This window comes from Pongo abelii, chromosome 19, assembly GCF_028885655.2.
Source record: "Pongo abelii isolate AG06213 chromosome 19, NHGRI_mPonAbe1-v2.0_pri, whole genome shotgun sequence".
In the NCBI taxonomy this organism is placed as follows: Eukaryota; Metazoa; Chordata; class Mammalia; order Primates; family Hominidae; genus Pongo; species Pongo abelii.
In genome coordinates this window covers 70,162,414-70,185,707 of record NC_072004.2, presented here as the reverse complement: position 1 = coordinate 70,185,707, position 23,294 = coordinate 70,162,414, and positions in this window count along the sequence as shown.

Here is a 23,294-nt window from a genome sequence, read left to right as displayed (position 1 = left end):
CAAAATATTGGCCAAGCATGGTGGCTCACACCTGTAATCCTAGCACTTTGGGAGACTGAGGTGGGTGGATCACTTGAGGTCAAGAATTCGAGACCAATCTGGGCAACATGGTGAAGCCCGTGTCTACTAAAAATACAAAAATCAGCTGGGCATGATGGCGCATGCCTGTAATCCCAGCCAGTTAGGAGGCTGAGGCATGAGAATTGCATGAATCTGGGAGACAGAGGTTTCAGTGAGCCGAGATCACGACACTGGCAGAGTGAGCCGAGATCTCACTCTGGGTGACAGAGTGAGCCGAGATCTCACTCTGGGTGACAGAGTGAGACTCTTTCTCAAAAACAAACAAAATATTCCCACAAAGAAAATTCCAAGCCCAGATGGTTTTTTCCGTTATACAGTTAAGCATTTAAGAATAAGTAACTCTAATTTCACACAAACTTTTTCAGAGACACTTTCCAATTCATCCACAACACTAGCAAAACTTAACAAGAACAATAAGAGAAAGGAAAATGCAGACCAGTCTCATTCGTGAGCTTAGATGAAAAAACAGAAAAACAAATCAGCAAACCAAATCACCGTAGAAAAAGAATAATATAAACTGGATTTATCTGGGATTTCAAGGCTGGCTTAACATTGAAAAATTAATGTAATTTACCACACTAGCAATTTAAGAAGAAAAATGATGGGATCATTTCAATAAAGACAAAAATGCATCTGATAAAATTCAATATCCATTCATGATTAAAATTCCTAGAAAGCTAGGAACAGGGCCAGGTGCGGTGGCTCACACCTGTAATCCCAGCACTTTGGGAGGCCGAGGTGGGCGGATCACTTGATGTCAGGGGTTCAAGACTAGCCTAGCCAATGTGGTGAAACCCCATCTCTACAAAAATACAAAAATTAGCCAGGCTTGGTAGCGGGTTCCTGTAATCCCAGCTACTTGGGAGGCTGAGGTGGGAGAGTCGTTTGAACCCGGGAGATGTAGGTTGCAATGAGCCAAGATCACGCCATTGCACTCCAGCCTGGGGGACAGAGCCAGACTCCGTCTCAGAAAAAAAAAAAAAGAAAACTAGGAACAGGAGGAAACTTCTTTAATCTGACAGGAGTATGTACAAAATATGTATAGTAAATATCATATTTAATGGTAAAATGTTGTAAGCTTTCTCTCTCAAATCAGTAATAAGACAAGGATATTCACTATCACTGTCTATCTGACATTGTACAGAAGATCTAGCAAATGCAGTTAAGAAAAAGCAACAAAATATGTAAGAATTGTAAACTATTGCATTACTTACAGATGAGCTAATGTGTACATTGAAAATCCAGAAGATTTACAGATAAATTATGAAATTAATAATTTAGCAATTTTGTAAAATCAATATATGGACCAGTTGTAATCCTATATATACCACTAACAAATACAAAATGAAATTTGAAAAATACAATGATAATGGCACCAAAAATATGAAATATTTAGGAAAATGCTGAACTGAAGTTCTGAAAGAGCTGAAATACATTGTTATAAAATCTTACTGAGGCCAGGTGTGGTGGCTCATGCCTGCAATCCCAATACTTTGGGAGGCTGAGGTGGGCGGATCACCTGAGGTTGGAAGTTCAAGTCCAGCCTGAGCAACATGGAGAAACCCCGTCTCTACTAAAAATACAGAATTAGCTGGGCTTGGTGGCGCACACCTGTAATCTCAGCTACTTGGGAGGCTGAGGCAGGAGAATCGCTTGAACCCGGGAGGCAGAGGTTGTGGTGAGCCGAGATCGTGCCATTGCACTCCAGCCTGGTGACAGATCGAGACTCTGTTTGAAAAAAGAAAAAATCTTACTGAGAGACCTTAGAAAAGACTTAAACAAAAGAAGAGTTACTACATTGAAGGATTAGGAGACACAATATTTTAAAAATGTTAATTCTTCTCAGATTTATGGATTCAGTACAATCCCAATAAAAATCCCAACAGTTGAGTGAATGAGTGAGTGTGTGTGTTTGTGTGTGTGTGTTTATGTAGGTATGTAATTTAATAAGCTGATTCTAAAATGCAAAGGGCAAAAACAGCTATGAGGCTCTTGAAGAAGAACAAGGTGGAAAGACTTGTTCTACCAGATCCAAGACTGATTTTGAAAGCTTTATTATTTCAGTGTGGCACTGAACAGGGATAGACAGAAAAACAGAATGAAAGAGAGATCTCAGAAATGGATCCCCATGTAAAAATGGACATTTGATATATGAGAAAATTGTCACTGAAGATTAGTTAAGAAAGGCTAGACTTTTCAATAAACGGTGCCAAGACAACTGGATAAGCATGTAGATAAAAAATGAAATTTGGCTGGGCATGGTGGCTCACACCTGTAATTCCTGCGTTTTGGGAGGCTGAAGTAGGAGGTTAATTTGAGCCAGAAGTTTGAGGTTACAGTGAGCTATGACTGTGCTACTGCATCCAGTCTGGGTGACAGAGTGAAACCCTGTCTCTAAAAGAAAAAAAAAAATGAGCCAGGTGTGGTGGCTTATACCTGTAATCCCAGCACTTTGGGAGGCCGAGGTGGGCAGATCACCTGAGGTCAGGAGTTTGAGACCAGCCTGGCTAACATGGTGAAACCCTGTCTTCTACTAAAAATACAAAAATTAGCTGGGTGTGGTGGCAGGCGCCTGTAATCCCGGCTATTCAGGAGGCTGAGGCAGGAGAATCACTTGAACCTGGGAGGTGAAGGTTGTAGTGAGCTGAGATCACGCCATTGCACTCCAGCCTGGGCGACAGGTTGAGACTCCGTCTCAGAAAAAAAAGAAAAAAAAAAAAGATCCCTATCACACAGTATACATAAAAATTAAATTCCAGATGGGTTATAGATCTAAATGTGAAAGATAAAATGATAATTATATTAACATTAAAAACTTCTGTTCACAAGATATATCGTAAAGAGGGTAAAAAGCCCACAGATTGGGAGAAGATATTTAAAACACATGCAACTTACAAACGGCTAGTATCCAGAATGTATAAGGAACTAATACAAATCAATAATAGAAAGATGACCCATTAGAAAAATAGACAAAATATTTGAACGGCACTTTCCATAAAGGAAAAACCAGATAGCTAACAAATGTATAAACTGATGCTTGACTCCATTACTAATCAGGGAAATACAAATTAAAACCACGATGAAATAACATTATTCGCTCACCATAAAATCTAAAAGTCTGACAATATCAAGTGTTGGTGAGCACCTGGACAAATGGGAACTTTCATACACTACTGCTAGGAAGGTAAACTAGTACAGCCGCTTTGAATAACAGTTTGGCATTACAAATAAAAGATTTGCCTACCCTGTGTTCCAGAAATTCAACGTTGAGGTATAGACCCTAGAGAAACGTATGCACATGTCGATCAGTGGGATACACTCTTAAGAAAGTTCTTTAGTAGAATGTCATTAACAGCCAAAAACTGGAAACAACTTGAATATTCACCAACAGTAGAATATGGATAAACAAACTAAGGTATATTCATACAATGGAATACTATACAGCAATTGATATAAATGAACTAAAGCTACAAGAGATTAATCTTTGGAAAGAAAGTACAAAAGAATATATTCAATATTATTATCTCCACATAACATTCAAAAACAGTAACTATATTGTTTAGGGATCTACACTTTGGCGGTAAAATTCCAAGAAAGGTAAGGAAATAACTATTATGAAATCATCCTTTTTGGTGGAAAAGTGATATGATTAGGAGAATCATATCTGAAAGGGGTGGAGCATCTGAAAGGGGTGGGTTTCAAGAATGCTAACAATATTTTATTTCTTCACCTGGGTGGCGGGTAGCTCAGGAGTTTATTTGATAGTTATTCATTAAGCTACAGTTTTATGTTAAATACACTTTTCTGTATCCATGATGTACTTCACAATATAAAAGGTGAAAAAACAAGAGAATGGTAATGCTTACTGTTCTATTTGAAGTTTTTATGTGTGTTGTGGCAGTGTAAACCCCTCCTCCATCTGCTTTCTGAAATCTCTTCTCAAGTCTACCACCCATATCTCCAAGGGACAGAGTCCTAAGCTGCCATCTAGGTTACAGTGGCATCTAATGAAACAGTACAGTACTGTGCTGTACTGACAAAAGGGATGAGAAAATGGTCTTTGCTAAAGATATACTGTACTAGAAAATGATAAGAGCCAGGGCCAGGCATGGTGGCTCACGTCTGTAATCCCAGCACTTTGGGAAGCTCAGGCAGGTGGATTACTTCAGGCCAGGAGTTCAAGACCAGCCTGGGCAAAATGATGAAACCCCATCTCTACTAAAAATACTAAAAATACAAGACTTAGCCAGGCATGGTGGCGTATGCCTGTAGTCCCAGCTTCTCGGAGGCAGGAGGCTAAGGCAGGAGAATAGCTTGAACCAGGGGGGTGGAGGCTGCAGTGAGCTGAGATCATGCCACTGTACTCTGCCTGAGTGACAGAGTGAGACCCTGTCTCAAAAAGAAAAAAAAAAAAAGAAAAAGAAAATGATGGAACCAGGACCAGAATCAGAAAGCCAGGGGCCTTCCCCTTCCATTGTATGTTGCAGATGTCTTCCTCACTTGCTTTCTGTCACTCAGGGTAGACATGCTTTGGGAGATGCTTTAGAAACCATTGGGGCCGGGTGCGGTGGCTCACGCCTGTAATCCCAGCACTTTGGGAGACCGAGGCAGGCAGATCTTGAGGTCAGGAGATCAAGGCCAGTCTGGCCAACATGGTGAAACCCTTTCTCTACTACAAATACAAAAATTAACTGGGCGTGGTGGTGCGTGCCTGTAATCCCAGCTGTTTGGGAGGCTGAGGCAGGAGAATCACTTGAACCAGGGAGTCGGAGGTTGCAGTGATCCGAGATCCCACCACAGCACTCCAGCCTGGAGACAGAGCGAGACTCTATCTCAAAAACAAAACAAAACAAGAAAACAAAACAAAACAAAAACATTGGATAGTAGGCTCAAACAAAGCTGGGCCATAAGGAAAGAAAAGGGAGGCACATGTACATATCTCCAGATTCAATTTAGTCTTTCCTCTCCATTTAAAATTTGGTTGGCTTCCTTCTAAGTGAGCCACACTCCAGGAAACTCTAGAAATGAGATAGGGTCCAGGAATCTAAATTGGAGCTGTTCAGTCAAAGCTGTGCGAACTACATCTGCAGAAAAAGGACTTCAAGCTCATTTGGACTGAAGTGTGCTTCCTCTACTCTCTGCACTGCATGCAAAACCTCAATGGTTGGTGTTATAAAGCTACTTTTGGCTGGCCGCGGTGGCTCACACCTGTAATCCCAGCACTTTGGGAAGCCGAGGCGGGCGGATCAGGAGGTCAGGAGATTGAGACCATCCTGGCTAACATGGTGAAAATCCGTCTCTACTAAAAATACAAAAAAAAATAGCTGGGTGTGGTGGCTACTGCCTTTAATCCTGGCTACTTAAGAGGCTGAGGCAGGAGGTTGCAGTGAGCCGAGATCGCGTCACTGCACTCCAGCCTGGTGACAAAGCGAGACTCCATTTCAAAAAAAAAAAAAAGCTACTTTTTAATTTTTTTTTATTTTTTGCTTCCTGTTTCCTTATTTTGTAAACAGCTTCATTGGTCTTTATTTGCTTCTAGATTCTGATACCAGATATCAATGTGTTGTTACCCTGGGATGATCCAAAGTGATAGCATAGCATCTGTTTATCAAACTCCACCTCATAGCTGAGCCCATTGCAAGCAGTCTTTGTAACAGGAGATCACTCTGGAACTGTACTTTCTTTTTTATAATTTTATTTTATTTTTTTGAGATGGAGTCTTGCTCTGTCACCCAGGCTGGAGTGCAGTGGCGCAATCTCGGCTCACCGCAACCTTCACCTCCTGGGTGCAAGCAATTCTCCTGCCTCAGCCTCCTGAGTAGCTGGGATTACAAGCTCCTGCCACCACGCCTGGCTATTTTATTTATTTATTTATTTATTTATTTATTTTTAAAATGTTTACTTTTATTTTTAGTAGAGGTGGGGTTTCACCTTATTGGCCAAGCTGGTCTCGAACTCCTAACATCAAGTGGTCCATCCACCTCAGCCTCCCAAAGTTCTGGGATTATAGGCATGAGCCACCATGCCCAGCCTGGAACTTTACTTTTACACCAACCATGTTTCTACAACTGCAGGGGCCTTTAGACCTGCAAAACTCCTTATTGTGCCATAGCTGTCTAAAGCTATATTACCTCCTGGCAGCTACAATTCTCTGACTTAGGGAGAAACACAAAAGTTCTTTCTTTGACTAATTAATGTTCAATTCTGAGTAACGGATGACTGGTGAAATAAGCAGCTTGCTACAGTGAGAACCAGAATTTCCACTCTAGGCCACTGACATCTGCACAAACCTGGCAGTGATATAAACGTTTTTCCGCATTTATAACGTTACAAATATTTTTTCTTGAGATCAGGTTTTGGTTTTGACTGTCAAGCTTTCCACTCACAGAGCTAAAGGTAATCACACTAATCTGTCAGTTTATCTATGCTCTTCTTTCTGAGGGACTGAAGAAGCTTATGAAATATAAAAGGAGGAAGAAGGCAGGAAGGACCCTGAGACACATTTATCAGATGCATGGGTTGTGGGGTAAGGAAAGCTTGCCAAAGGGGAACACAGCTCAGATGCAAATAAAGCAGCAATTTAAAGAGTAAAAGGAAACTGGAGGATGAAAAACAAAAGATAGAAGGAGAAAACAGTTGCGTGGCTTAGGAAAAAGAGAAATTCACAAACTCAACAGCAGTGCCTACATTCTGTGGGATTTTCTAAGGAGAGGGGAAGAAAAGTCAAAGCAGAATAACATCAGACAGAGGCCAGGCGCGGTGGCTCATGCCTGTAATCCCAGCACTTTGGGAGGCCAAGGTGGGCAGATCACCTAAGGTCAGGAGCTTGAGACCAGCCTGGCCAATGTGGTGAAACTCCATCTCTATTAAAAATACAAAAATTAGCCATGTGGTGGCAGACGCCTGTAATCCCAGCTACTCAGGAGGCTGAGGCAGGAGAATCACTTGAACCCGGGAGGCGGAGGTTGCAGTGAGCCAAGATTGCGCCACTGCACTCCAGCCTAGATGACAGAGCGAGACTCCATCTAAAAAAAAAAGAAAAAAGAATAGCATCAGACAGGAGCAGGTGGCAATCTTTTGGAATGCAATGCCATCAGTAGTTCACCCTTTGACCTACACTGTAAGTTTTCCCTCAAGGGTTGGTTAAATTTTGTATTTGTTTGTATCTTATTTGCCTAACAGCCACTTCCCATTAAACTGCTTTGTTTGAGGAGCTCATGTGAAATGTTAGAAATAATTACTGGTGTTTAAGATAAAACTTACTATGAAAGACAGAATAGTTAGTAATGAAGAGAGCCTAGATACTGGAATATTCAGTGTCAAGTCTGCCACATACCAGCTATGTGACTTTGGGCAAATTACTTCCCTATTATGCCTTGGTTTCGATGTGTATCAAATGTGAATAATAAGAGTATCTGCCTCCTATGATGAATATGAGGACTACTGAATACATCGGAAACACTCCGTGCAGTTCTTGGCATGTAGTACTATGTGTACGCGTGTTCATTATAATGTGGGAGTACATGCAGCGTTTCCTTTTGAACTCCGTAGGCATGTCTCTTTTTTTTTTTTTTTTTTGAGACGGAGTTTCGCTCTTGTTGCTCAAGCTGGAGGGCAATGAGCGATCTCAGCTCACTGCAATCTCCACCTCCCAGGTTCAAGTGATTCTCTTGCCTCAGCCTCCTGAGTAGCTGGGATTACAGGTGCCTGCCACCAGGCCCAGCTACTTTTTTTTGTATTTTTAGTAGAAACAGGGTTTCACCATGTTAGCCAGGCTGGTCTCGAACTCCTGACCTCCGATGATCCACCCGCCTCAGCCTCCCAAAGTGCTGGGATTACAGGCATGAGCCACTGCATCCGGGCAGGCATCTGTCTCTTTAGGATGGTTGGGGTGATAGTTCTACCTTCAAGAAGGAAACATTTCCTTCTTAAGGGGACATAATTACTTTAGAATCCTACCATTAAAATGTTCATACTCTCGGACACAGGAAGGGGAACATCACACTTCGGGGACTGTTGTGGGGTGGGGGGAGGGGGGAGGGATAGCATTGGGAGATATACCTAATGCTAGATGACGAGTTGGTGGGTGCAGCGCACCAGCATGGCACATGTATACATATGTAACTTACCTGCACACTGTGCACATGTACCATAAAACCTAAAGTATAATAATAATAATATAATAATAATAAAAGAAAAAAAAAGTTCATACTCTCTCACTTTTTATAAAGTTCTACTGTTTCAAAATGAGACGTGCTATTATTGAAAGGAATAATGCATTAGCCTATTTCAGGATAACCTAGTCATTAACCTGTGTGCCCAGTTTTTTTAATGCCAACAGAATAAAACTATCCAAACAACAGAGATTCATCCTCACTAGAATAGACACATATTTTGGATGTGGGTTTGCCTTTCCTGCTCATAATGCTTCAGCCAACGCTGCCACCTGTGAACTCACAGAATGCCTTATCCACCATCATGGCATTCCACACTGCGTTGTGTCTGATCAGGGAACTCACTTCACTGCAAAGGAAGTGAAGCAGTGGGCTCATGGCCGTGGAATTCGCTGGTCTTACTCCACTCCCCATCACCTAGAAGCAATTAGCTTAACGGAAAGGTGAAATGGCTCACTAAAATCTGTTACAGTGTCGGCTGGGAGACAACACCCTGAAAGAAATGGGTTCTGCTTTACAGGATGCAGTTTAGGTTTTGAATCAGAGGCCACTATCTAGTTTTGTCTCCCTCATAGCCAGGATAGTCCAGGAATCAAAGAGTGGGTGTGGGAGTGGCTCCTCTCACTATTCCACCCAATAACCCACTTGCAGAATGTTCGCTCTCTATCCTGGCAACTTTGAGCTCTGATGGTTTGGAGATCTTTGTTCCCAAGAGGGGGATGCTTCCACAAGGAGACACCACAATGGTTCTTCCCTGGTTTGGAAGATGAGACTGTCACCTGGAGATTTTGGGCTCCATATGCTGTTGAACTAAGCAAGGAAAAAAGGGGATGAGGTGAGAAGGAGAGTTAATCTACTGGCTGGAGAGAATGATCCTGATGACCAATGGGAAACTGAGTTGCTACACAAGGGTAGAAAAGAGGACTATGTCTGGAACCCAGATTCTCTGAGATACCTCTAGTTCTTCCATCTCCAATAGTAAAGGTTAATGGAAAACTACATAGCAACCAAAAAACAGGTGTGGGGAGGAGAAGGGGTAAGAACAATGAAGATTCAGACACTTTGGCAATAAAATTTCAGTCATTCCACCACATAAAGAACCCACAGCAACTGAAGTTCTGACTGAGGGCAAGGATAATACGGAATTGGCTTCCTGTAGAAGGAAGCCATAGATATAAACTACAAGGTTAATGACCAATCACAGAAACAAAGTAGCTTTGCATATTTTCTCTTTGCTTCTTGTATTCATACCTTTATTTATTTATTTATTTTGAGACAAAGTCTTGCTCTGTCGCCCAGGCTGGAGCACAGTGGCACAATCTTGGCACACTGCAACCTCTGCCTCCTGGGCTCAAGTGATTCTTCTGCCTCAGCCTCCTGAGTAGCTGGGATTACAGGTGTGTGCCACCACACCTGGCTAATTTTTGTATTATTAGTAGAGACGGGATTTCACCATGTTGGCCGGGCTGGTCTCTAACTCCTGACCTCAGGTGATCCACCCACCTCAGCCTCCTGAAGTGCTGGGATTACAAGTGTGAGCCACTGTGCCCAGCCAATACCTTTATTTTAATATGCTATCCTTCTTCTCTCTCCTTTCCATTTTTTAATATACAGATTGTTGGAAGATAATTTTACAGTTTAGTCTTTAGGTAAGAATATTCAGTGGAACTGTGACTGAATTTGAGAAGTATTTGAAATAGCAATAGAAACAATGACTGTTGGGACTACGTATCTACATTTTGGGGAAACAGCAATACTTTTAAGATGGATAGATGTATCTTCTTAGATAGAATATAAAATTGTGGCCAGGTGAGGTGACTCACGCCTGTAATCCCAGCACTTTCGGAGGCTGAGGCGGGAGGATCACTTGAGCCCAGGAGTTTGAGATCAGCCTGAGTTCTAGAGAGAGAACTTGTCTCCACAAAAAAATTTTAAAAATTAGCTGGGTGTGGTGGCATGTGCCTGTAGTCCCAGATACTTGTGAGGCTGAGGCAGGAGGATCGCTTGAGCCCAGGAGTTCAAAGCCTGCAGTGAGCTATGATCGTGCCACTGCACTTTAGCCGGAGCGACAGAGACCTTGTCTCAAAAAATAAAAATTGTTTTGTCCATGAACAAGAGTTCAAATGTGTATAGAAAGGTGCATGTGGACGCTGAATAGCCAAAAGGTTAGACTGTGACAGTTAGCAACTTATTGTCTCTCAGCTCCAAATTCATCCTTTTTGCCTGCTCTATGAAAATGAATCTGGGCTCTGAAAATATTTTTCCTTTGCCAGCTGGCACAACAATGAACTGTCAGAAAGGGGTGCTGGAGAGACACTGTAGGTTCTGAGTTCTTGCTTTGGCAGGCTCTGGTAGCATGTTCAACTTCTCCATTGTCCATACCCTGCAGTGCCTGGTGGCCAGCAGCATCACTGACAACTCCTCCTCCTTCTGTGGATTTATTTATTTATTTAGAGATGATGTCTCACTGTTGCCCTGGAGTGCGGAGGCACAATCTGGCTCACTGCCATCTCCGCCTCCTGGGTTCAAGTGATTCTCCTGCCTCAGCCTCCCAAGTAGCTGGGATTACAGGCGCCCACCACCACACCCAGCTAATTTTTGTATTTTTAGTAGAGACAGGGGTTTCACTATGTCGGCCAGGCTGGTCTCGAACTCCTGACCTCAAGTGATCTGCCCACTTTGGCCTCCCAAAGTGCTAGGATCACAGGCATGAGCCACCACGCCTGGCCTCCTTCTGCAGTTTTATAGCAGAGTGTCTCTAGTGAGAAACTTCCCTATGTACAGCTTTTCCTGGCACCACAGAGGTTGGGTCTCTGGCAAGTTCTAGAGAGTGTATTTTTAGCACGACAATGACTTTTCTTCCATCTGGTGACCCGTGGTTATGCTCATTTTAACAAGCTGGACCTCAGCCCTAGGGGATGGTGGATTTTCTTAGACACTCTCAGTCCTAGTGGTATTGCCTTAAAAATATATGTATATCTGTTATTCTTCTATTCTTTAGAGTTCTCCTTACATCTTACTAGCCAGTTCCTTATTATTCCAATCCCCTGTTATATTTAATAATTCCTCATATTAAACTTCCTCTAATCAAATTACTGTGTATTTTCTGTCTCGAGATTGGACCCTGACTGATGCACACACAGTTAATAAATGGAAAATAATACATATTGCCATATTAATGTAGTGGAATAGAGGAGGAATGGAATCAAATCTTCATGTGTTAACAGAATTTTTAAAAATATGGGTAAAGAAATTTGCAAAGCATACGCATTACACCTTTGATGTAAAAATTAAATGATTAAAAAACTTAAGGCCGGGCGTGGTGGCTCATGTCTATAATCCCCAGCACTTTGAGAGGCCGAGGTGGCAGATCACCTGAGGTCAGGAGTTCAAGACCAGCCTGGGCAATACAAAAATTAGCTGGGCGTGGTGGTGTGGGCCCTGTAATCCCAGCTACTCAGGAGGCTGAGGCAGGAGAATCGCTTGAACTTGGGAGGCGGAGGCTGCAGTGAGCTGAAATCATACCACTGCACTCCAACCTGGGCAACAAGAGCAAAACTCAGTCTCAGAAAAAACAAACACAAAAACAAAAACAACCCCCCCCCCAAAAAAAAAAAAACTTAGATGGGAGGGATACCTACAAGTTTCAGAGTAGTGATTAATTCTTGGGGCGAATAAGGAAAATAGTGGTAGAAGAAAGGTATAAAGAGGCTTTAAATGAACCTGTAATGTTTTGTTTTTAAAGATCTGAAGTAAACAAAAAACTGTAAGAATATAATGAAAATGAAAGGCAAGAGTCCATAATCTGCAACTGAAACAATTTGGCCGAAAAAGGCCAGCCTAGATTACATTTGGACATCTTCTCTTCTGGATATTCTGAGCAGGTTAATACACAGGTAACCTAAGAACACATATCTTGGTAAGAATTTAAGGATAGTCTGCTTTGCAGCTGATAAGAAAGCCTGAGGCAAGATAAAAATGTCCAGTGACAACACACAGGCTCTTACAAGAGATTTTATTAATCATTGATTACAAAGGTACATAAACTGTTAGCCTTTTATTCCCCAATAATACCTCTGACAGGCTAGCTAATATGTCCATAGAGGCTAAATGTTTGTGCTCTTGAAAGTTTGTAATCAGTGATTTTCTTATACTTCAATAAACTAATGCTTTCACACATATGACCAGAAAATTTTAGTAAATCTGAACTAAGTAGATCCATTAGTTTTTCTAACTGCTTCAGACAGAAACATTTACAATATATGAAGATATGGCACCTGCAGTTCAAAGCATTAAGCTATTAACACCACATAACAGGCCAAAATGTTGTTGAAACAAGCAAATGAAAACCAGATGTTCATTAGTTTGTCGTGAATAATACACTAGTGTTGGAAAATACTCTTGCAGAAGTACAAAATACAAAATTCTCAATACTGACTCTTTTGGTAGGTACAATCCTGTGAAATGTGACTTCTAAGTACTACAAATGTACACATACAGAATCAAGATGAAAAAGAGGGAGGCCAGGTGCGGTGGCTCATGCCTGTAATCCCAGCACTTTGGGAGGCCAACGTGGGTGGATTGCCTGAGCTCAGGAGTTTGAGACCAGCCTGGGCAACACGGTGAAACCGCAACTCTACTAAAATACAAAAAATTAGCCGGGCATGGCGGCATGCGCCTGTAATCCCAGCTACTTGGGAGGCTGAGACAGGAGAATCGCTTGAACCTGGGAGGTGGAGGTTGCAGAGAGCCAAGATCATGCCACTGCACTCCAGCCTGGGCAACAGAGGGAGACTCCATCTCAAAAAAAAAAAAAAGAAAAAAGGGAAAGGGTGGGATTTTTTTCAGCAGCAAATTGTAGGAATGCTGTTACAACTTCTGTTTCCATTGAGTAAGTCAGAAGATATAATAACTTTGTTGCCATTTTAGGGCTTTGTGTCTCTGCTAATGAGATAAAGAATATTACATTCATTTAATTTTGTTGTTAATGGGTTAACATTTGCAAAACATTAATTCAACACAAGCTTTTAATTCTGCTGTGTTATAATATTTAAATAGTTTACTACGGATCGGGGTTAGGGGATGGAGAAAGTGTGAATCAATGTATCAAGGGGCAAATATTATCACTCTCTCTCTTTTTTGAGACAGAGTTTCACTTTGTCACCCAGGCTGCAGTGCAGTGGTGCGATCTCAGTTCACTGAAACCTCAGCCTCCCGGGTTCAAGCAATTCTCATGATTTAGCCTCCCAAGTAGCTGGGATTACAGGTGTGTGCCACCACATCTAGCTAATTTTTGTTTTTCGTTTTTTTTTTAGTAGAGATGGGGCTTCGCCATGTTGGCCAGGCTAGTCTCAAACTCCTGGCCTCATGTGATCTGCCCACCTTGGCCTCCCAAAGTGCTAAGATTACAAGTGTGAGCCACCATGTCTGGCCTTTTTTTTTGAGACAGGGTCTCACTCTGTCGCCCAGGCTGGAGTGCAGTGGTGTGATCTTGGCTTGGCTCATTGCAACCTCCGCCTCCTGGCTCAAGCGATCCTCCTAGCTTAGCCTCCCAAGTAGCTGTGACTACAGGTGTGTGCTACCACACCCAGCTAATTTTTGAATTTTTTTGTAGAGACAAAAAAATCATCATGTTGCCCAGGCTGGTCCTGAACTCCTGGGTTCAAACGATCTACCCGCCTCAGCCTCCAAAAGTGCTGGGAGTACAAGCATGAGCCACCATGCCTGGCTGCAAATATGCTCAAGATTCAAAATAAGTAGCAAGTAGGATATAACCACAAGTTTACCTCTGAATGCAGACTCAATTTAATCAGTTCAATTACTTATTACAGCTATTTTATGCATAGAAATGTGGGGGGCATTCAAAGGTTAGTATGAGGAAGTTCCTGCTCACAGGAGTTTATTATCTAGTAGGGGATGGTGGGGAAAGGATACAGAAGATAGAAAAGACATTAAACCTAGATTCAGTGCTGGAAGAGATATTATGGATTTAATATAATCCTTTCATTTTACAAATAATGAAAGAGGCTTAAAAATGTTAAATGACCAGTCTGGGCAACATAGTGAGGCCTCGTCTCTACAAAAAAATTTTTTTTAATTAGCCAGGTGTAGTGGCACATGCCTATAGTCCCAGCTACTCCAGAGGCTGAGGCAGGTGGATTGCTTGAGCCCAGGAGGTCAAGGCTGCAATGGGCTGTGATCACACCACTGCACTCCAGCCTGGGCAAGAGAGCAAGATCCTGTCTCAAAAAAAAAAAAAAAAGAAAAAGAAAAAAGAAAAGAAGTAAATTATAACAAAAATGTGGTTGCATGCTAAAATTAGCAGTAGCAGACAATACATTTATGGAAGAAATTGATCAGTGTGGGTAGAAGTGTTGTGAATAATGTGGAAACAAAGATGGAAGGGCATTCTACATATGAGGAATAAGTGTAGTCTGTCTAGGAGAAAGCAAGATGAGTCTAGTTACAGAAAAGGCTTCAAACTGAAAAGACCTTTACATTCTTAGAGCTGGAAGAGAACTTAAGAGATTTAGTCCAATCTGTCCCCCAGTGTAGAATGATAGGAATCAAGGTGGAAAGGTCAATGGAAACCAGACCGTAGAAGGCTTTGGATGCCAATTTTGGGTTTAATCTTTTATGCCAGGGGTTGCCAGCCTCTTTTCCCCTCCTTTAGGAAGCTTTTTTTTAGACTTCCCCCCACAATTGCCTTCCCATGAAATTTTAATACCACAGATAAACTGTGTATCTGCTTATGTAATGTGTGATCCTTTTTTTGTGTGCGTGACAGAGTCTCCCTGTTGACCAGGCTGGAGTGCAGTGGCACAATCTCGGCTCACTGCAACCTCCACCTGCCAAGTTCAAGTGACTCTCCTGCCTCAGCCTCCCAAGTAGCTGGGATTACAGGTGTGCGCCACCATGCCCAGCTAGTTTTTGTATTTTTAGTAGAGACAGGGTTTCACCATGTTGGCCAGGCTAGTCTCAAACTCCTGATCTCAGGTGATCTGCCCGCCTTGGCCTCCCAAAGTGCTGTGATTACAGGCATGAGCCATTGTGTCCGGACTTGTGTGACCCTTTGAAGAGCCACAAACATATGAAAAAATGCTCAATGTCACTAATCATCAGGGAAATGCAAATTAAAACCACAATGAGATAACACCTTACCCCAGCCAGAATGGTCATTATTAGAAAGTCAAAGGACAATAGACATTAGTGTGGATGTGTTGAAAAGGGAACACTTACATACCGCTGGTGGGAATGTAAATTAGTACAACCTCTATGGAAAACAATAGCAGATTTCTCAAAGAACTAAAAGTAGACTTACCATTCAATTCAGCAATCCCACTACTGGGTATCTACCCAAAGGAAAAGAAGTCATTATATCAAAAAGACACCTGCACGCATATGTTTGTTTGTTTTGAGATGGGGTCTCACTCTGTCATCCAGACTGGAGTGCAGTGGCATGATCATGGCTCATTTCAGCCTCTGCCTCCCAGGCTCAAGTGATCCTCCCACCTCAGCCCCCTAGAAGGAGCTGGGACTACAGGTGTAAGCCACCAAGCCTGGATAATTTTTTGTATTTTGGGTAGAGATGGGGGTTTGCCACATTGTCCAGGCTGGTCTTGAACTCCTGAGCTCAAGCAATCCACCAGCCTTGGTCTCCCAAAGTGCTGGGATTACAGGGATGAGCCACTGCATCCAGCCAGCATGCATATGTTTATTGAAGCACAATTGCAAAGATATGGAACCAACCTAAGTGCCCCTCAACTGACAAGTAGATAAATAAAATGTGGCATGTATACACCATACAATACTACTCAGCCATAGAAAAGAACAAAATAATGTATTTTGCAGTAACTTGGATGGAATTGGAGGTCACTATTCTAAGTGAAGTAATTGAGAAGTAAAAAACCGGGCTGGACACAGTGGATCATGGTTGTAATCCCAGCACTTTGGGAGGCGAAGGCAGGCAGATCACTTGAGGTCAGGAGTTTAAGACCAGCCTGGCCAACATGGCAAAACACCATCTCTACTAAAACTACAAAAATTAACTGGGCATGGTGGTGCATGCCTGTAATCCCAGCTACTTGGGAGGCTGAGGCACGAGAATCACTTGAACCAGAGAAGCAGAGGTTGCAGTGAGCCAATATTGCACTACTGCACTCCAGCCTGGGCAAGTGAGACTCTGTCTCAAAAAACAAAAACCAAAAAAACCCCCAAATACTGGCTGAGTGTGGTGGCTCACACCTGTAATTCCAGAACCCTGGGAGCCCAATGTAGGTGGATCACTAGAGCTCAGAAGTTCGAGACCAGCCTGGGCAACATGGCAAAACCTGGCTCTACCAAAGAAAAAAAAATTAGCTGGGTGTGATGGTGCATGCCTGTGGTCTCAGCTACTCAGGAGGCTGAGGTAAGAGGATTGCTTGAGCCCAGGAGGTGAAGGCTGCAGTGAGCCGAGATCGTACCACTGCACTCTGGCCTGGGTAACAGAGCAAGACCCTGTCTCAAAACAAAACAAAACAAAACAAAATACCATATGTTCTCATAAGTATGAGCTAAGTAATAAGTATGCAAAGGCATACAGAGTGTTATAATGCGTATGACTACTGGAGACTCAGAAGAGGGGAAAGTGGAAGGGGGATGAGGGATAAAAAACTACATATTGGGTACAATGTACACTACCTTGGGTGAGGGGTGCCCTAAAATTTCAGACTTCACCACTATACAACTCAATCATGAAACCGAAACCACTTGCACCCCTAAACCTATTGAAGTAAAATTAAAATAAAATAATGCCTAAGAGTAGCATCAACATGTCATTAGAAGTAATAAATAGCGCTATGCCAGGGTAAAATTGTCTATTTCAAGAGACAAAACTGTAAATATATAACACACTTAGAAAACCACAGCAGGATACATAAGCAGTACTGGTAAAATTTAGCCCCCAATATGCGGTGGAATTAGAACTGCTTTATTTTGGAAAGATACAGGTTGAGTATCCCTAATCTGAAAATCTAAAATTTGAAACTTTTCTAAGTGTCGACATGATGTTCAAAGGAAATACTCATTGGAGCACTTTTGATTTCAGATTAGGGATGCATTTTTTATTTTTGCATTAGGGATGCTCAACCAGTAAGTATAATGCAAATATTCCAAAATCTGAAATCTGAAACACTGCTGGTCCCAAGGTTTTTTTTTTTTTTTTTTAAAGAGGGTCTTGCTCTGCCACTCAGGCTGAAGTGAAGTGGCATAATCATAGCTCAGCCTCCTGAGTAGCTGACTACAGGTACATGCCACCATACCTAGCTATTTAAATTTTTTTTTGTAGAGATGGGGTCTCACCATGTTGCTCAGGCAGGTCTCAAACTCCTGGCCTCAAGTGATCCTCCTGCTTCAGCCTCCCGAAGTGCTGGGACTACAGATGTTAGCCACTATGCTTGGCCCCAAGTACTTTGAATAAGGGATACTCAACCTGTATGGTGATTGGAAAAAGTAATGAGATATATTTATCAATGTTAATTAGCAATCTGTTATAGTTATACAGGAAACAAAGCCAGCTCACAGTGAAAATAAAACATCACTATCTTGACAGAAAGTCCTCATTTCAGAATAGCTATCTATCAGCAACTGGTTATCATTAGGTTAAAGGAAGAAAAAAAAGTATACCATGCTAACACTGATCAAAGGAAAGCTTGAGTAGCTATATTAATTTTGGACAAAGTAGATATCTGAACAAGGAAAATTATCAGGGATGAAGAATGGTATTACATAATGATAAAGGGGTCAATTCTCCAGGAAGACATAACAGTCCTTTATAGATGCCTAACAACAGAGCATCAAAATAGGTGGGTTAAAAACTAACAGAACTGCAAAGAGAAATAGACAAATCCATTATTATCCTTGGAAACATCAACGCTCTTCTGTCAGTGACAGACAAATGCAGCAGGCAGAAAATCAGTAAAGATATAGTTGAACTATGGCATCATCAATCAACTGGATCTAATTGACATTTACAGAATCTGCATCCAACAATAGCAGAATACATATTCTCCTAAAGCTCACATGAAACATTCACCAAGATAAACAACATTCTGCACATAACAGAGTACCTGAGCAAAAAAATTTTAAGAGATGCTTATGTTGTCCAGGCTGGTCTCAAACTCCTGGCCTTAAGCGATCCTTCCTCAGCCTCCCAAGTACTGATCACATTTAAAACAATAAAAGCAAGCCATGCCTGGTGGCTCACGCCTGTAATCCCAGCACTTTGGGAGGCCGAGGCGGGCGGATCGCAAGGTCAGGAGTTCAAGATCAGCCTGGCCAGTATGGTGAAACCCTGTCTCTACTAAAAATACATAAAAATATTAGCCAGGCATGATGGCGGGCGCCTGTAGTCCTAGCTACTTGGGAGGCTGAGGCAGGAGACTCGCTTGAACCAGTGAGGCAGAGGTTGCAGTAAGCTGAGATTGCACCACTGCACTCCCGGTGGGCGAGAGTGAGACTCCGTCTCAAAAAAAAATAATAATAAAAAATAAAGCCAAACACAGTATGCCTGCAGACCACAATGGAATTAGACTAAAAATCAATAACGGAAAGATAGCTGGAAAATTAAAAAATATTTGGAGATTAAACAGTAGGCATCTAAATAACACATGGGTCAAAGAAATCTCAAAAGAAATTTTAAAATATTTTAAACTAAACAAAAATGAAAATACAACTTATAAAAACTTGTGGGATTCAGCAAATGTTTAGAGGGAAATTGATAGCATTGAATGCACATATCAGAAAATAGGAAAAATATAAAATCAATAATCTAAGCATGTGCCTTAGATTAGAGGTACAAGTTTCTGGAAACTAGAGGAAGAAGAACAACATAAACCTAAAGCAGGCAGAAAAAAAGAACTAATAAGAATTAGAGCAACAATCAATTAAATTGAAAGCAGGGAATCAACAGAGAAAATCAAGGAAACCAAAAGCTGGTTCTTAGAAAACATCAGTAAAATTGATAAAACTCTGGCCAGGCTAACCAGAAAAAAAAGGGGAAGACACAAATTACTAGTATCAGAAATAAAAGAGGGATTATCACTACTAAACATTAATATCATTAATGACATTAAAAGGATAATAAAGGAATATTATAAACAATTCTATAATTTGATAATTGAGATGAAATGAACAAATTACTTAAAGGACAAAACCTATCAAAATGTATACAAGGAGAAACAGATACTCTGAATAGGTCTAGATCTATTAAAGAAATTGAATTTTTTTTTTAATTTTTTATTTTTATTTTTATTTTTGAGACAGAGTCTTGCTCTGTTGCCCAGGCTGGAGTGCAGTGGCGTGATCTCGGCTCACTGCAACCTCTGCCTCCTGGGTTCAAGCAATTCTCGTGCCTCAGCCTTCTGAGTGGCTGGGATTACAGGTGCCCGCCACCACGCATGGCTAATTTTTGTATTTTTAGTAGAGACGGGGTTTCACCATGTTGGCCAGGCTGGTCTCCAACAACTGAGCTCAAGTGATCTACCAGCCTCGGCCTCCCAAAGTGCTGGGATTACAGGTGTACACCACCATGTCCAGCCAGAAATTGAATCAATAATTAATAACCTTCCAAGACAGAAAGCATCAGGCCCAGATAGTTTTTTGTTGTTGTTGTTTTGTTTTTCAGTGGCTTAAAACAACACAAATTCCCCAGGAGTTCAAGATCAGCCTGAGCAATACAGTGAGACCCTGTCTCTAAAAAACAAAACAAAACAAAATCACAAAAATTTGCCATCTTACAATTGTGTAGGCCAGAAATACAATATGAGTCTCATTGGGCTAAACACAAGGTGTCTGCAGGACTTTGTTCCTTTTTGGAGGCTCTACAGAAACCATTTCCTTGCCTTTTCCAGCTTCTAGAGGCCACCTGCACTCCTTGGCTCATGGCTATCCTTCTCTGTGTTCAAAGCCAACAACATAACATCTCTCTGACTCTGCTTCTGTCATCCCATCTCTTTCTCTTTCTCATTTGTTTCTTTCTTCCTGTTTCATAAAGACCCTTGTGTTTACATTGTACCCACCAAGATAGTCAAGTATAATCTCCCTATTTTAATGTTTAGCCACCTTAATTCTGCTGTAACTTTATTTAATTCACCTTTACATGTAATTTAACATACTCACAGGTTTTGTGGATGAAGATGCGGACATCCTTGAGGGGCCTTTATTCTGCCTGCTACACTATTCCAGCCCCTTCACTATGATTTTTAAGTACATTCCAGTATTTGTTAGAGGCCCAGACAGCTTTACTGGTGAATTCCACCAAACATTTAAGAAATAAATGATACGTATCCTCTATAATCTCTTCCATAAAAACTGAAGCAAAGGGAATACTTCCTAACTCATATCCTATGAGGCCAGCATTACTCTAATACTAAAACCAGATAAAGATATTACAAAAAGTAAAACTCCAGACTAATGTATCTCATGAACATAAATGCAAAAATCCCTAACAGAATATTAGCAAATTAAATCCAACAATGTATAAAAATATTTATTCACATAGCCGAGAAGGATTTATTCCAAATATGCAATGCTGGTCCAACATTTAAAAATTAATTAATGTAATCCATAACATTAACAGGCTAAAGAAAAATCATAAGATCATATCAATAAATGCAGAAAATGCATTTGACAAAATCTACTACCCATTTGTGATAAAAATTCTCAGCAAACTAGGAATACAGGGATTTTTTAACTTAACAAAGAAAGTCTACAAAAAGTCTATAACTAACATCACACTTAATGGTGAGAAACTAGATGTTTTCCCTTTCTTTTAGACTGGGCATGAGGCAAGGATATCCCCTCTCACCGCTCTTATTCGACATTATACTCAAAGTCCTAGCTGATGCGATAAGATAAGAAGGAAAATAAAAGGTATACAGATTGGAAAGGAAGAATAAAACTGTCTTTGTTCACAGATGATATGATTGTCAATGTAGAAAATCCCAAGGAATAGGCAAAAAATTCCTGGAACTAAGTAATTATAGTAAAGTCACAGGACATAAGGTTAATATACAAAAGTCTATTGCCTTTCTATATAACAGCAGTGAACATTTGGACTTTGAAATTAAAAGGACAATATCATTTATATTAGCATGAAAAAATCAAATATTAAGGCATAAATATAATAATAAATGTACAGGATCTATATGAGGAAAACCACAAAACTCCAATAAATCAAAGAATATCTAAATAAATGGAGAGACATTCCATTCATAGATGGGAAGAACTAATATTGTTATCATGTTAATTCTCCCCAACTTGACGTATAGATTCACTGTAATCCTAAACAAGCTCCAAGCAAGTTATTTTGTGGTTATCAACAAAATGATTCTAAGGTTTACATGGAGCAGCAAAAGACTCAGAATAACACCAAACTAAAGAACAAAGTCAGAGGATCGACGCTACTCAAATGTGAGACTTACTATACAGTAATCAAGACAGTGTGGTATTGACAAAATAACAGACAAAATGATAATGGAGCAGAATAAAGAGCCCACACATAGACCCTTACAAATGTAGTCAACTAATCTTTGACAAAGGAGCAAAGGAGCAAATGTTATTCAATGGAGGAAGAACAGTCTGTTCAACAAATGGTGCTGGAACAATTGGATATCAATATGCAAAAAAATGAATCTAGACATACAATTTATACTTTTCATAAAAACTAACTCCAAATGGATATTAGACTTACATATAAAACATAAAACTATATAACTTCTAGAAGATAACACGAATATCTAGTTACCTTAGGTTTGGCAATGAGTTTTCAGATATGACAACAAAAGCATGACCCATGAAAGAAAAATTATCAAGTTGGATTTTATTAAAATTAAAAACTTCTTCTCTGTGAAAGGCATTGTTGAAGGAATGAAAAGCTGAAGGAATAAAGCGAAAGAATTTTTTTTCGCAAATTTTCACAAAGAATGTGAAAAAATCTTTGCAAACGTATTTAATTAAAAATTTTGAAAAAAAGAAAAAAAAAGATGTCACCTTGTCAGATGTCAGTCAGCTCAAGCTGGTTGATAATGTTGTCTATGTCTTCTACATCCTTTATGGTTTTTGTACCAGCTGTTCTATCAATTATTGACAGTAAATTATTGAAATATTCAATTATTGTTATCAAGTTATCTATTTTCCTTTTTTTAATTCTTTACATTTTGACTTGAATATTTTGAAGCTCTGTTAGGTGCAGATACTTTATTTCTTCTTGTTGTATTTAACCTGTGTTCATTATGAAACACCCCTTTCATGCTGAGTAGTACTTGCTTTAACATCTATTTTGCCTGATATAGATATATTCACTTGAGCTATATTATGGTTACTGCTTGTATAGTGTCTATATTTTTTATTTTTACTTTGGGACTATTAGTGTCTTTGAATCTATTGCATTTCTTTTGCAGGTAGTGATGGTTGAATTTTTCTTTTTACTCTGTCTGACAATTTCTGCCTTTTGATTGCATTAGAACTATAACATTTAATACAATTATTGATATGGTTGTACTTAAATTTACCATTTTGCTAATTGTTTTCTGTATTTCTCCTGTATTTTTGTTGTTGTTTGTTCCTTATTTTATCTTTAACTGGCTTCTTTTTGTTAAATAATGTTTTCCAGTGTAGATTTTTAGTTTTTCTGTTTTTGAGTTGTATTATTTCAGTTGTTTTCTAAGTGGTAATGCCAGTGATTGCAATATGCGTATTATCCTATCACAGTCTACTTCAGATTAATATGTAAACTTAGTTCTAGGAAAATACAGAACCTTGCCTTCAACATTGCTTCACTTTCTTTCTTGTCTTTTGTAATTTTATTATCATATATATTACATGCATATATGTTGCAATCTATTAATATAGTCTTTAATTTATTGTGTTAATAAACTTAATGTCTTTTAAAATTACTAAGAAAATAAATTGGAAGATTAACTAAAAAAAATTTGTATCCAAAATAGACAAAGTCCAGCCTGGGCGATGGAGCAAGACTCTGTTTCACAAAACAAAACAACA